This window comes from Protopterus annectens, chromosome 2.part2 (assembly GCF_019279795.1).
Source record: "Protopterus annectens isolate FY-2018-M chromosome 2.part2, PAN1.0, whole genome shotgun sequence".
Classification (NCBI taxonomy): Eukaryota; Metazoa; Chordata; order Ceratodontiformes; family Protopteridae; genus Protopterus; species Protopterus annectens.
This window is the reverse complement of record NC_056730.1, coordinates 764,813,889-764,826,444: the sequence shown is the minus strand read 5'-3', so window position 1 is coordinate 764,826,444 and position 12,556 is coordinate 764,813,889.

Here is a 12,556-nt window from a genome sequence, read left to right as displayed (position 1 = left end):
GTAAAGTATACTAAGATGAATAAGAGTTAACATGACTCTTACAGTTATGGCACAGCTGACCCAATGTGATTTAACATTGTTTGGAAAGTTGTTAATGGAAAATTATATTCCATCAAACCGGCTAAATATGCACATTTAATTGTGCATATTTAAAAAATCCATTTCTCAATAATGTCTTTGTTTCTTTGACCCAATTTCTCCAAAAGACCATATGTTTTTGAGTATATAAAAAGTATAAGTGACTATAAAGCATTGCATATCTGCAAGAATTTCATTAAGGAGCCAAGAAATTATTGACAGAGCATTGCTGACCTTTAAGTGTTATTAACGAATAAGTATGCCTATATATTTAAATAGTCTGCATTTTATTGTTCTTGAAATATATTTATATGAATATTCATCCAGTAAAGTTATCCTTTTGTTGACGGTATTCTTGTCCTTCTTAATAGCGCTAGGAATGTGGATGTTTGGCAAAGTAACTGAATAACTTCAGGGCTATGCCAATAAGGTATTCATTGTACAACAGAAAAGCAGCAGAAAAGTACTGAATATATAGAGTAATAAAGATTGACCTTGAAATACCATTTTTTCATTAAGAGAACAATACAGAATATTATCTTTTTAAATAAATCAGCATACACATTGTTCTTTTCTCACCCTTTATAGTCATTGTTCACAATCTGACATTTAACAGCATTTACAGAAGTACTCAAATTATGGACTTCATTTGTCACTATGCAATGCATTTACTTAAAATTCATGCTTTTTTTAAATGACATTCAGGGCTTGGCAAAAACATTGATATATCTTTGACCTTACTCATGTAATGCTGGATAAAACTTACAACAGACGTACATGGCTAAAACTGTTCAAGTCTGTCTCATGTTTTTAATAGCTTTGTATTTTTTAAATATTAAAAACCATCCAAGTAGAACAATAACATTTTGTAGGTAAATTATATCACTATATGATTGAGAAAAGCAATAAACAGTTAACTTCCTCTTTTCTCTTGTTCACTCCCTACTTGGATCCCTCACTCTTTCTCTTCCTCACTCTCTACTTTCATCTGTTTATGTTTCCTTTATATATTTTTTCTTTAATCACTTCAGTGGTAAGTATTTTCTTGTAAGGAAAAAAAAGCGGTATATCTCAAACAGTCAAGCAATCAAATAATGAAAGAGTTGACTTGCTTATGTATAATAATTAAAATTTAATAAACAGATACACATCAAAAGAATCAGCAACTAACAAATTCATCAAATGCATGCAATTTAATAAATAAACATTTAGCACTGTTTCTAAAGGTCATAACATTGGGAAAGTTTTTTTTTAGTTAATGATGCCAGGAATTTAAAGTCTATAGATATAACATTTTAGTAAGCTATAAGTAATTGGTATATCTTGCAAAATATCTAGTTGCCTTTGTTGGCAAAATCATAGTTCCTATCTGGTGATAACATCAAGTTAGGTGATTTAGGAAATTTTAAATCTGGTCACATGGGACTTCTTTTCTTTTCTTTTTTTTTCTGAAAACTATGCAACCTTGCAACCACTGGCCACTTCAACATTTAGTTCAAAAGTTTCATCCTTAAAATGCAAATCCTACTATTTATTATGTGGCGCTTGGTCAATGCACAGAATATCAAGCCTGGAAAATGGACAGTTGCTTGTTTTGGCAGAGAAGAGTGAGGGCATGAAAGTTGCATTTTTGGACTCTCTCTTTTCCAAGTTTGTGCAATCTCAGAGTTAGTAAACAAATGCACACACACACACACACACACACACACACACACACACACACACACACACACACACACACACACACACACACACACACATGCGTGTGCACGTGCACGCACGCACACACACACACACACACACACACACACACACACACACACACACACACACACACACACACACACACACACACACACACACACACACACACACACATACACACACAAACACATCCATCTATGTCTATCTATCTATCTATCTATCTATCTATCTAGCAATAAATATTGGCATCCGCCCCTTATTCCCATTTTGAGTATGGGGTTTGTGTGTCACATCAACAATGACCATCACCCAAAAACAATATTCAGTATAGATAAATATATAGTTCAGAGTCTTTTTTGCATTATAGAATGTTGGGAGTATACCTGCTGACTTTCCTAAATTTCAGTTATGTTGGGCTTAAATAATCAAGATATGGTTATTCATAATAAACATATTTAACATTTTGGTATATACATAGTTGATTTTCCCACCTGACAAACCTTATCTCACTCATTATAATGATTTACAGTATAATCTTGTACTCTAGTGAAGAACAGAATAAGTGGAAATGGTGTATAATGACCAGGTCTGCAAGGGTTGCAAGTCTGATGAATGGCGCAATTTAAAAACTACTGTTATTGACAGCTGAAGATGCCTAAAATGCATGAATGCGCAAAGGACTTTTAACTGTGCCTGTGATGAATTGAGTTGGGGTATGATGCATGAGATTAAGTTGGCTGTGACAAGGTTACAGAATAGTTTGTTACTATAATGAATCACAGTTTGGAGCACCTTTATGTAGGTGATGAGTATCTCAAAACTTGTGCAAGATATGTCTCCAAGAATATCAGACACTGTTTTTTTTTTGAGTATCTAATATAGAAACAGCAAGTCCTGACACATCAAAACTCATTGCAGTCTACGAAGTTTAACATTAGAAATACTTAACATAGCAAGCAAAAAGAACAATAACAACTGTCTTCCTCAGTTTTGGGATAGGCCCTTACTTCTTCAATTTCCAGTTATGCTATCTAACAAAAAAAAAAAAAAAAAAAATTCAACCCATCTTTTCACTCCAGCTCCGAGTCAGTATTAAGCCCAAAATGTTGTATCTGAGTAAGGTACAATGCAATTAAACAATATAAACAGGGAGACATTAATAAATATCTAAATTGTTATTCCTGATGAACTATGCACACCATTACTGACTGTGGCAGTTTGGAACGTTAAAAAATCAGTGTTCACTTCCAAGGTATTAGCTGTGAAAATGCTCAGACCTGCAAATACATCTATTGAGAGTTTGGTATTCTTTTCATAAATTAAGAAAACTGTATGAAAACCTTCAAAAGGGGAGTAAAGACCCACTGTGAGTATCACAGGTAAAATGGCACCAGCGTTTACATTGTATTTTCGGAAAGAAGAATGGGATCAGGTACTGGCCTGACATGCATATTTAAGATTTCCGTCACTAATGAAATTGACATATATTCAACGTTTTCATAATTGGCATTTTGCAACACTAGCATTAGCACAAAAAAAACCCCAGGATAATAGTATGTGTAGAGGTGTGGCACATTAAATGCAGACTATATGCATATGATGCGATTTTATTTAGAGGAGCAACCACTGTGAGACTGGGTCATTGAAAAATATGAAGGATGGCCAGAAATTTCCTCCCTCCTAAAGAAGACATTCATTTCTGGCTCCTAGGGATTATTGAGGAAGGCACACATGGTATAGAATCAGGTATAGCTAGATGGAGTCATATGGTGACTTTAGTTTTACTGGCCACTGCTTTTAGATACTAAAGACAAATCCCACAGGACTGGACTGACTACTTTCTTACACTATTTCATAGTACAAGTACTCAACCTGAAAGCAAGTATTAGTTTAGATATCGGGAAGAATATATTTCGCTATTTCTTTTCTTATGCTCACACCTACTTTCAAGTATATAACATTAGTAGGTAGTGGTGAGTATAACAATAAGAAATGCACAACTATATTCAACAAACCCATTCTTGTTAATGACATATGTACCATACATGGTTTATATTTTCTAAGGAGAATGAGGACTAGCCTATGGAGATACAAATGGGCAAGTAGCATTGCAGTAGTCGAAAACAATGGTGTGATTGTCATGGATGTTCACATTTATTCATTGTGTTCCAGCTGTACATGAATGATATGTCTTCTTTGCAGACATATCAATGTTTACATGTTATATCAGTTTTTATAATGTAAAATTTTCCATTTTTAGCAATAAAGGTTGAAAAAAACACAAACACCTTGAACAGACAGAGAGAGAGAGAGAGTAACTGCATGCATTAGCATGGCCACTCCTAGCCTCTCATGGTATTTTTTGCTGCATTCATGTCCTTGTTATTACTGAAAAAGAAAGAAATCTATTTTAATCAAGCAGGAAAAGAAACTAGGTTCTGAAACAAACTGGCTATCTGCAGAGCCTGACAAAGGGAAACAATAGTTGCTAATCCAAGAAGACTGATCCCATAAACCAGAGACCTTTGCCAAAATCTTTTTATACATGTAGCAAGAAAGGCTATATACTGGAAATGATAGGAAGAGCTAGTAGAGCTGTACCCAGGAACACCAGCCAGGCAAATAAGACCTGGTCTGAAAACATCTTGGATAACTCTGACTCGATATAGATGAGTATGTTGTTCTACTGAAAGGCTAAAGTTGCCCACTAATCATCCATTTCTTAAATGTATGCTGTAGAACTTATTGGCTATATCTCCTATAAGCATCAGCTGTATATGGATCTAGAAACAATTCATATGCGATACTTCAGTTTAAACAGAATATAATGAAAGGTGATGTTTCTGTGCTCATCCTTTACACTGTCAAGCAGTGAAAATGGTGGTATTTCCAATATCATCTTTAATACTGCATGATCAGGAATTCCTTTTTTCAAATAATTTTTTTATTAAATTAACATATTTACATTATACACATAGAAAGGAAGAAATTCAACATCTGCAATAAACTGAATAAGTCATTTTACCAAGCTTAGAGATTTTATAGGGAGTAAAAAGCATTCTATATATATATATTTTGACATAAAACTTTCCAGTATAAACCTGAAAATTTTTGACTAACTGATTTAAGTAACAACGTTTTATTCTTACCATCTATTGTGTCACACAATCTATTACTATCAAAAAAGTTCCAGAATTGTGCACCAAAATTAAATTTATAATTAACTTATATAACTTGGGCAAGCTTCCTTTGCAGGTCAATTTACCTTTGATGATAGCATTCATATATTAATATAATGGGGGAATAGTGTTATGTTCCTCTTCACTCACATTAGCTACAAATTCATTTAATTTCTAGCTGATGGATGTTATTAACTAGTTATCAGATTCATCCAACTTTTTTCATTAAATATTCTAACAACTTAGCTTTTCCTTTTTACAAAGCAGTCAGACCAAACTATTTATACATTCCTTTTTAGTAAATTTATTTTAACATTGTTCTTAGTTTCCTTAAATCTAGACATTTGTCCAATGAGAAAGTGCAAAAATTTCCAATTTGATATTAATGTAGTTTAAAAAACATTTCTTAACTGTTTTACGAATTAATATCATATATGCAAATTCTAAAGATAGAAATTAATTTGTTGCTAAAATAAACTTTATTATCCAGATGAAACAATTGTTACATATTTCTAATTTATCATGTCTGATAAACTTATAAGAATTTAGTAAAACCTGTTCCTGACTGTTTTTCCATTGACTAGTGTAATTTGAGTTTATCTAAAGTATAACAGAGTTCAATTTGCAGCAAAAGAATAAGAGTCTACATCTGGGAAACTAATACCACCATACACCCATAATGTTATATGATTTCTAAAAGCAATTCTCTACTTTTAAGGATACCATAACAATGAAGTTCACATTTTTTCAATTATTTTAAGAGTTTTGTTGTCAGATATTAAACCTATTGAAAGCTATATGTATATACTATTGGGGAATATAATACTAAACTGTCCTTGAAAGTAAAAAAAAAAAAAAAAACATTAATTCCATCTTTAATAAGAAGTCACACTTTCATTAATTATCTTGCTCACACCTTGATAGTTTTATTCCAAAGTATTTAGTTCTTTTCCTTCTCAATTATATTTATATTTATCTTTAAACATACTAGCTAGTAACAGATTTAACACTAAAGTTTCAGCTGTATTACTACTAAATTTCAGCAGTGATACTTCTTGAAATGTTTCAATTTCCTCATGTATTTCTTCAACTGAATAATTTAATTATTTTATAATTAGTAAAATATCATGTGCAAAAAGCTATATTTAGCTATATTTTACATCGATAATCCTTGTTAATTGAGAAGCCATCAATTTTTTTCATACTATTAGCTAAGGGTTTGATAAATCATTCAAATAGTAAAGGGGGCAAATGACACCCTTGCTATGAGCTTTCCTTTAAAGTGAATCCTTGATAAATATTGATCCAATTTTTAACATATGTTTTGGAGTCTCTATACAGTTTTTTAAATATACCAATACATTGTTCTGGAAATGCAAAAGCTTCTAATGTTTTAAACAAGTAGTTCCAATCTACAGAATCAAAAGCTTTCTTGTTATCTAAGTTAATTAAAGTGAAGTTTTTGTTGATTGCTTTTGCTAAATCTAAGATAGCTACTACCTCCTTTTTTGCCATGCATTAATCTATTGATGATAAATCCTGTTTGATCTGTATTTATTAATTTAACATAACCGAAACAGATTCAGCCGGGCATACTTGCCCGAAAGTGCTTTTCACCGAAAGGCACTTCCGCATAAGTATGCCTGTTGCGGAGATTGCACTACAGTGGGGATAAGGGAAAATTCCCTTTTCCCCACTGTAGTGCAACCTCGTAGTGAGAATATTTAAGTAGGGGTGTGTGGGGGTGCAGGGGGGCTTGCCCCCCAGCAAAAACATAAAAGTAATGTTTTATTATTTTTTGTTTAAACGCACTTTAATGAAAGCACTTTTTCGGTGAAAGCGCTTTCGTTAAAGTGTGTTCGGTGATTGTGGATTTGGACTATTGAACTTTTATTCAATAGTCCTAGATCCAGATATATATATATATATATATATATATATACATATATATATATATATATATATATATATATATAGCAAAAGCATTGAATTTCTTTTAAAACTTCTATATCTCAAAATTGTGTAACACTCTTCATATGATAAATGCTAAAATATTAAAAAAAACTTCAGCATATTAAACTAATTCATAAAAATGTGTACATTATTGAGGCCAAAGAGAATATTTTGCTATTTCTATGGAGCCAAAAATATTTTAGTCTATACTGTATTCAAAAGTTATAATGTGCTTAAATAAAATCCCATTGAAACATATTAAACAATTTACTTTACTTTCTATCAAAGTGGATGTACTGATTCAGCAATATAACACTCACATTTCAGTTCTGACTTATGAAAATTAGTTATTTTAGGTAGTATTAGTGAATCTAATAACAAAAAAAATGTGAAAAATCTTCAAAGTTCACATGACCAAACTTGAAATTTTAACTTTCAGCATATTTTCAAATATTTTTACATGATTTTATGTATAAATTGTATGAAATCTTGTGCATTCACATTTCTGCCATATGCAGGTATATGCAATACATAACTTTCTTATAAGCAGTTTGTTAGTTGCATATATTTTTCTGTCTTATTTGCTCATTAATATTCTACCTTATTCAATATAACATACTTCTTAAATCTTCCATCAAAGAATTATTTCGTCGTCAGATCGGTTTCATAAATTACAATATGTGTATGTATTTCTTAACTTACTATACTGCTCTTTTATTAATCTTGCATAATAGTTATTTCATTCCTTGTGCATATGCATATTATTCATTTGAAGTTTATTATTATTAATTCTAGTATTACAAGTTATCTTGACAATATATAAAATCAATCCTGCTTGTTTAATTTGAATGTGTGTTTTTAGCCATTGAGAACTGTTATTCGATCTAAGCTTCATATCTCAGCAACAGAATTTAATTACAGCATGTGAAAATGACAGTTCACAGCACACAGCAGTTGCTAAATTCCTCTGTAAGTTTATTGTTCTTCTTAATTCTGTTAAACTGCTCTAATCAGTAACAAACATCTAACTTTACTTCTTTCCATTAATATGTGCAGATAGAGTTAATAACACTACAGCATAAGCTATTAACCTTCAGCAAAATGGAAGAAAATTAAAGGTCAGCAACAGCTCAATGTAAAACATTACTATAGCATTTGATTTACAAATTCCTCACTTCTAAAATATTATTTTGAGTAGATTTCTCAAATATATACTTGAAAAAAGAAGAAAGAAAAAAGAAAGTTTCTATTTTCACAGACATCAGTGATGAACTTTGACCCTGATTTTCTTCAGAACAGCTCATGGTGGGAAGCAAAACAAGCAAGAATCCAACATTCTGACACAACTAGAAACATTCTTTTGATTTTTCCAGCATTCTGACACAACTTGAACATTCTTTTGATTTTTAAGTGTTATTTGTTTCATAAACAACCTGTGAAAGGAATGTGTTACACAGGGACAGAGGAAAACAAAATCATGATCACTTTAACATTTCTATTTCATAAACAACCTATGAAATGAATGTGTTACACAGGAATAAAGAAAACAAAAATTACCATTACTTTAACACTTTTAATTATCATATTGCTTAGCTATGACCTTCAATTAACCCATAAATGCACATATTAAGCAAAGTTAAACAAATACAATAAAATGCATAACTTATATAGTCTTAAAGTTACCAGTTGCATTGGTTATAATTTAATAACATTCTATTACAGTATTTGCTTAACATTTGTAAATACTTTTGTAAGTTTAGTTAAATGAACTATATTAAGCCTTTCATTGTAAATATAGTAAAACAGTAAAACTAAACATTTATTTTCCTTATCATGAAAAATATTTTAGCTTAAAATATAAATACATAATTATATATGTATTGAATATCAAATTCCAAAACAAATCTTTTATTTAAAGGGTAAATCCATTATTTCAGAAAATAAAAGTATGGAAATCAGAATAGGAAAGTCACTTGTTTTTAAGCTTTTTAATTGTAGAAGCAGTTTTCCAAAAATTCAGCTCACTCTGTTTCTTTAGGGGTATACTATTTCAATCCATTTCTTTAGAAAGAAATAATTCAATCTTTGAAGAAAACACCAAAGTTACTTTAATATTGTTCTTTTTAAATTCTTTGATCAGTAGTAAAGATGATTTTCTTTTACTCATTACTTTACTGGAATAATACCCTTTATACTCTTTGTACCTAAAACTATGGCCCACCAAAAACTATCCTTCACCATCACGTCCGACAATAACACACCCAATAATAATTTTTATCTTTGCTGAAAACACCAAAGTGGCTTTAATATTATTATTTTTAAGATCTGTGATCAGTAGTAAACATGATTTTCTTTTACTTATTACTTCACTGGATTAATACTCTTCTTATTCTTTATACCTAAATCTATGACCCACCTAAAACCATCCTTCACCATCACGTCCCACAATAACACACCCATCATAGCTGAAAGCTACGCCAAGCTACTAGGGGTCATTATTGATGACCAGCTAAAATTTGACTTGCATGTTCTAAGTAACATTAAGAAAACACATCAAAAACTTGGCCTCCCTTACAGAAACATAAACTTTCTCTCAAGTAAAGCTAAAACAGCTCTATCACATGCCTACCTACTCCCAACCCTTCTCTATGGCTCTCAAATTCTCACCAATTTAGAGATCTCATTCATTACCAAACTAGAATCCACATACAAAAGGTAACTAAATTTGCTGCTGAACTACCATACTCCTCTCATCACTGCTTAGCACTCCATAAACTGAAATTGTTAGAATTCTCCTGTAACATTCTCTCAGCTTCAGGTAATTCATTCTATTCTATGCCAGCCCACTTTCTGCCCCAGCATCTCATCTATCATCTCTTCTTGCATCCTTGCAAGAACACACTGGAGATCTGACGAACATCTCCTGTCCATTCACAAACTGAAGATTAACATAGGAAAAAACTTTTATAGCTGTTACTCATCTGAAAACTGGAATAAAGTACCACTTGATATCCAGCACCTTAGACCCTAACTACAATTCAGAAAGGCAGTAAAAAAATGACTTAAGCAAAAATAAACTATGCCTATGCTATCTTCCCCCTGACTGACCCATCTCTATAGCCCACCCAGTATCTCACCTTTCTTCTACTTCAGTGAGATCCTACCTTCCTCCTTATCAGTCTTCACTTCAACACTGCAAAACATCATTACTAACTCTCTGCCTTGAACCTACACTCTTAAAAAGATCTTTCATTGCTATCTCCTCTTCTCTCTTTCACAACCAGTTTAACCTGCACTGATATATAACTTTCAACAGCAGAAAGACCAAGCTTAGAAACTTTCCTAATTTCCTTTTACCACACTGTAAACACTATTCTTTGCCTTGTAAATTTTACCTGTATTGTTCTCTTTTTATTCTGCACTGTTCACTAATATGTGCTGATATGTACAGAATAATTGTCATTCATGTTAACCTGCTTTTGTATATATCTACTTGTTATTTTGTACTATTACCTCTGTACTATTCATCTTAAATGTATGTATCAACTGTGGAGCTTTTCTTTCCGGGTCTCCACTGAAAAAGGGCTCTGTCCCAGCTAGACTAACTCAGTCAGCAAATGTCAAATAAATAAAGAATAAATAAATCATTGTGAAAATTGTCTACATGTTCACCTATTTAAATAGGTGGGCTGAACCATGTTTTTTTTTTTTTTATGTTTGATTTTTTTCTAAGCTAGACATAAATTAACTCTAATTGTGCGTGGTGGTGAGTTTTCCTTTCAATGTGCTTTTAGGAATCTATGTGCCCTTTCAATTCTAAAAGGTAAAATTTTAGTAGATTTAATATTTTATGTAGTTGGATTGTTAAGAAGTTTATTATACTGCCCCCTTCATACTTTTCAAGTATACCATAAATTCTAATGTTGTGTCATCTCAGTCTATTTTCTTAATCATTGACTTTGTCTATGAACCAGTTATTTTGTTTTAAAAGAAATTCAGTCTGAGACACACCTACAGTTATTCTCCAGTCATGATTATTTAAAGCTTCTTCCATACTGCTGATTTGTGCACTTTGTTGTTTCATAAGAATTTCTAAATGTTCTATCTTCTTTCTGGTATCTTCTTTGAAACTTTCTATTTTGGTATCCAGTTTGTCCATTTTAAGTAGTACATCCCGAATACTAAATATTAGTGACTGGATTTCTCTTTTAACACACGAATCCTGAGTATTATTTTTTGAGTAACTCATGTTGAAGTCTCTTCTGTCTTAGCCAAGCAGTTGAAAGTCATCATGATAATTACAGTTTTTGAAGAACTTGAAGCAATACATCTTTTCTTTGACTATTAGTGAATACAATTAACTAACACATACCTCTGATTACTACTTTTTTATTATATTTATGTCAGAGAAAAGTTTGCAGTGTCACAGTTTCACCAGTTGCTGCTCTCAGTTAGCCATCCTTCCCATGCCCATTTATGGCCAGGATTCTTAATGACACATGAGACAACATGGTTTATTCTGCCACTTTTGGATACCATTAACTGGATATAGAAAATAGTTGCACTGAAGGAGACTTCATTGTACTTTTCAATTATAGAGTTATTAGGTTTGATCATGGAATTGTGTATTATCAATATTTATTTGTAAAGCCATTTTTTGCATAGAGACTTTATTTTACTAAACAATGAACACTTATTAAACTGATTATATACCAGAATGATTTAGATATTTGCATTGAGTACTCATAGAACATCCCTACCTATTTTCTATTCAGTCTGACCCTTTATACCAAATTGTGTAAATAGACAAGTTCATTTTGAAGTAATTTACCCAATATTTAATCTTGAATGCTTTTAAGCTATTGGTTAGTACTGATGGCTCGAAGTCCCCCTCTTCTATTGCCTTGCCTTCTTACTATCTTTCCCAAGTCTTCATTAATAAATCATCATTTTCTTTTCAGCACATGAGACTGAATGACCTTAGTCTTTTCACCCTGACCTTATCTGCAACTGGAACAAATTTGACTTCCACCCTTATGGACTAGTTTCTTCATCCAATCAACAGTGTATATCCTACTACTACTCATCTCAGGCACTTCATTTCCATCACTTCAAGGATCCTCAGCTGTTCTTCCTTCTCTTCTTTATGTTTGTGCCACACAGAAGCACTGGTTGTACCACTATTTTGTACACCTTTATTTTCAGTTGCTTTGTCATTCTTTTTTCACATACTGCCCCTCATATTTTATGCAAGTTGGCTGCAGTAGCTGTGAATTTAGCTTTGACGTCCTTAATCAGACTTCAATTCTTCTCAACCACTCCTCCCAAATACTTGATGCTGCTAACTTGTTCCAGTATTTTTTCTTCTATCTCAGTTTCAAGCTTCTTTTAATCTTCCTCATGTTGTTGTTATGGAGACGGCCTTGTTTCTATGCAGGTTCAACACATGTGCATTCATCTGTTGCATTCCTGTCCCCTATCATTTACTAAAGCTACTGTTCAGAGTCTGTTTGTAGTGGCACACCATATGTATATAACAGCTTTGCTGATTTTCTCCATCCAACTTGTTTACTAATTAATTCCATTCCCTGTATGAGCAACACCTGGCATAGAGCCGAACCCCAATCTACACATATGTCTAA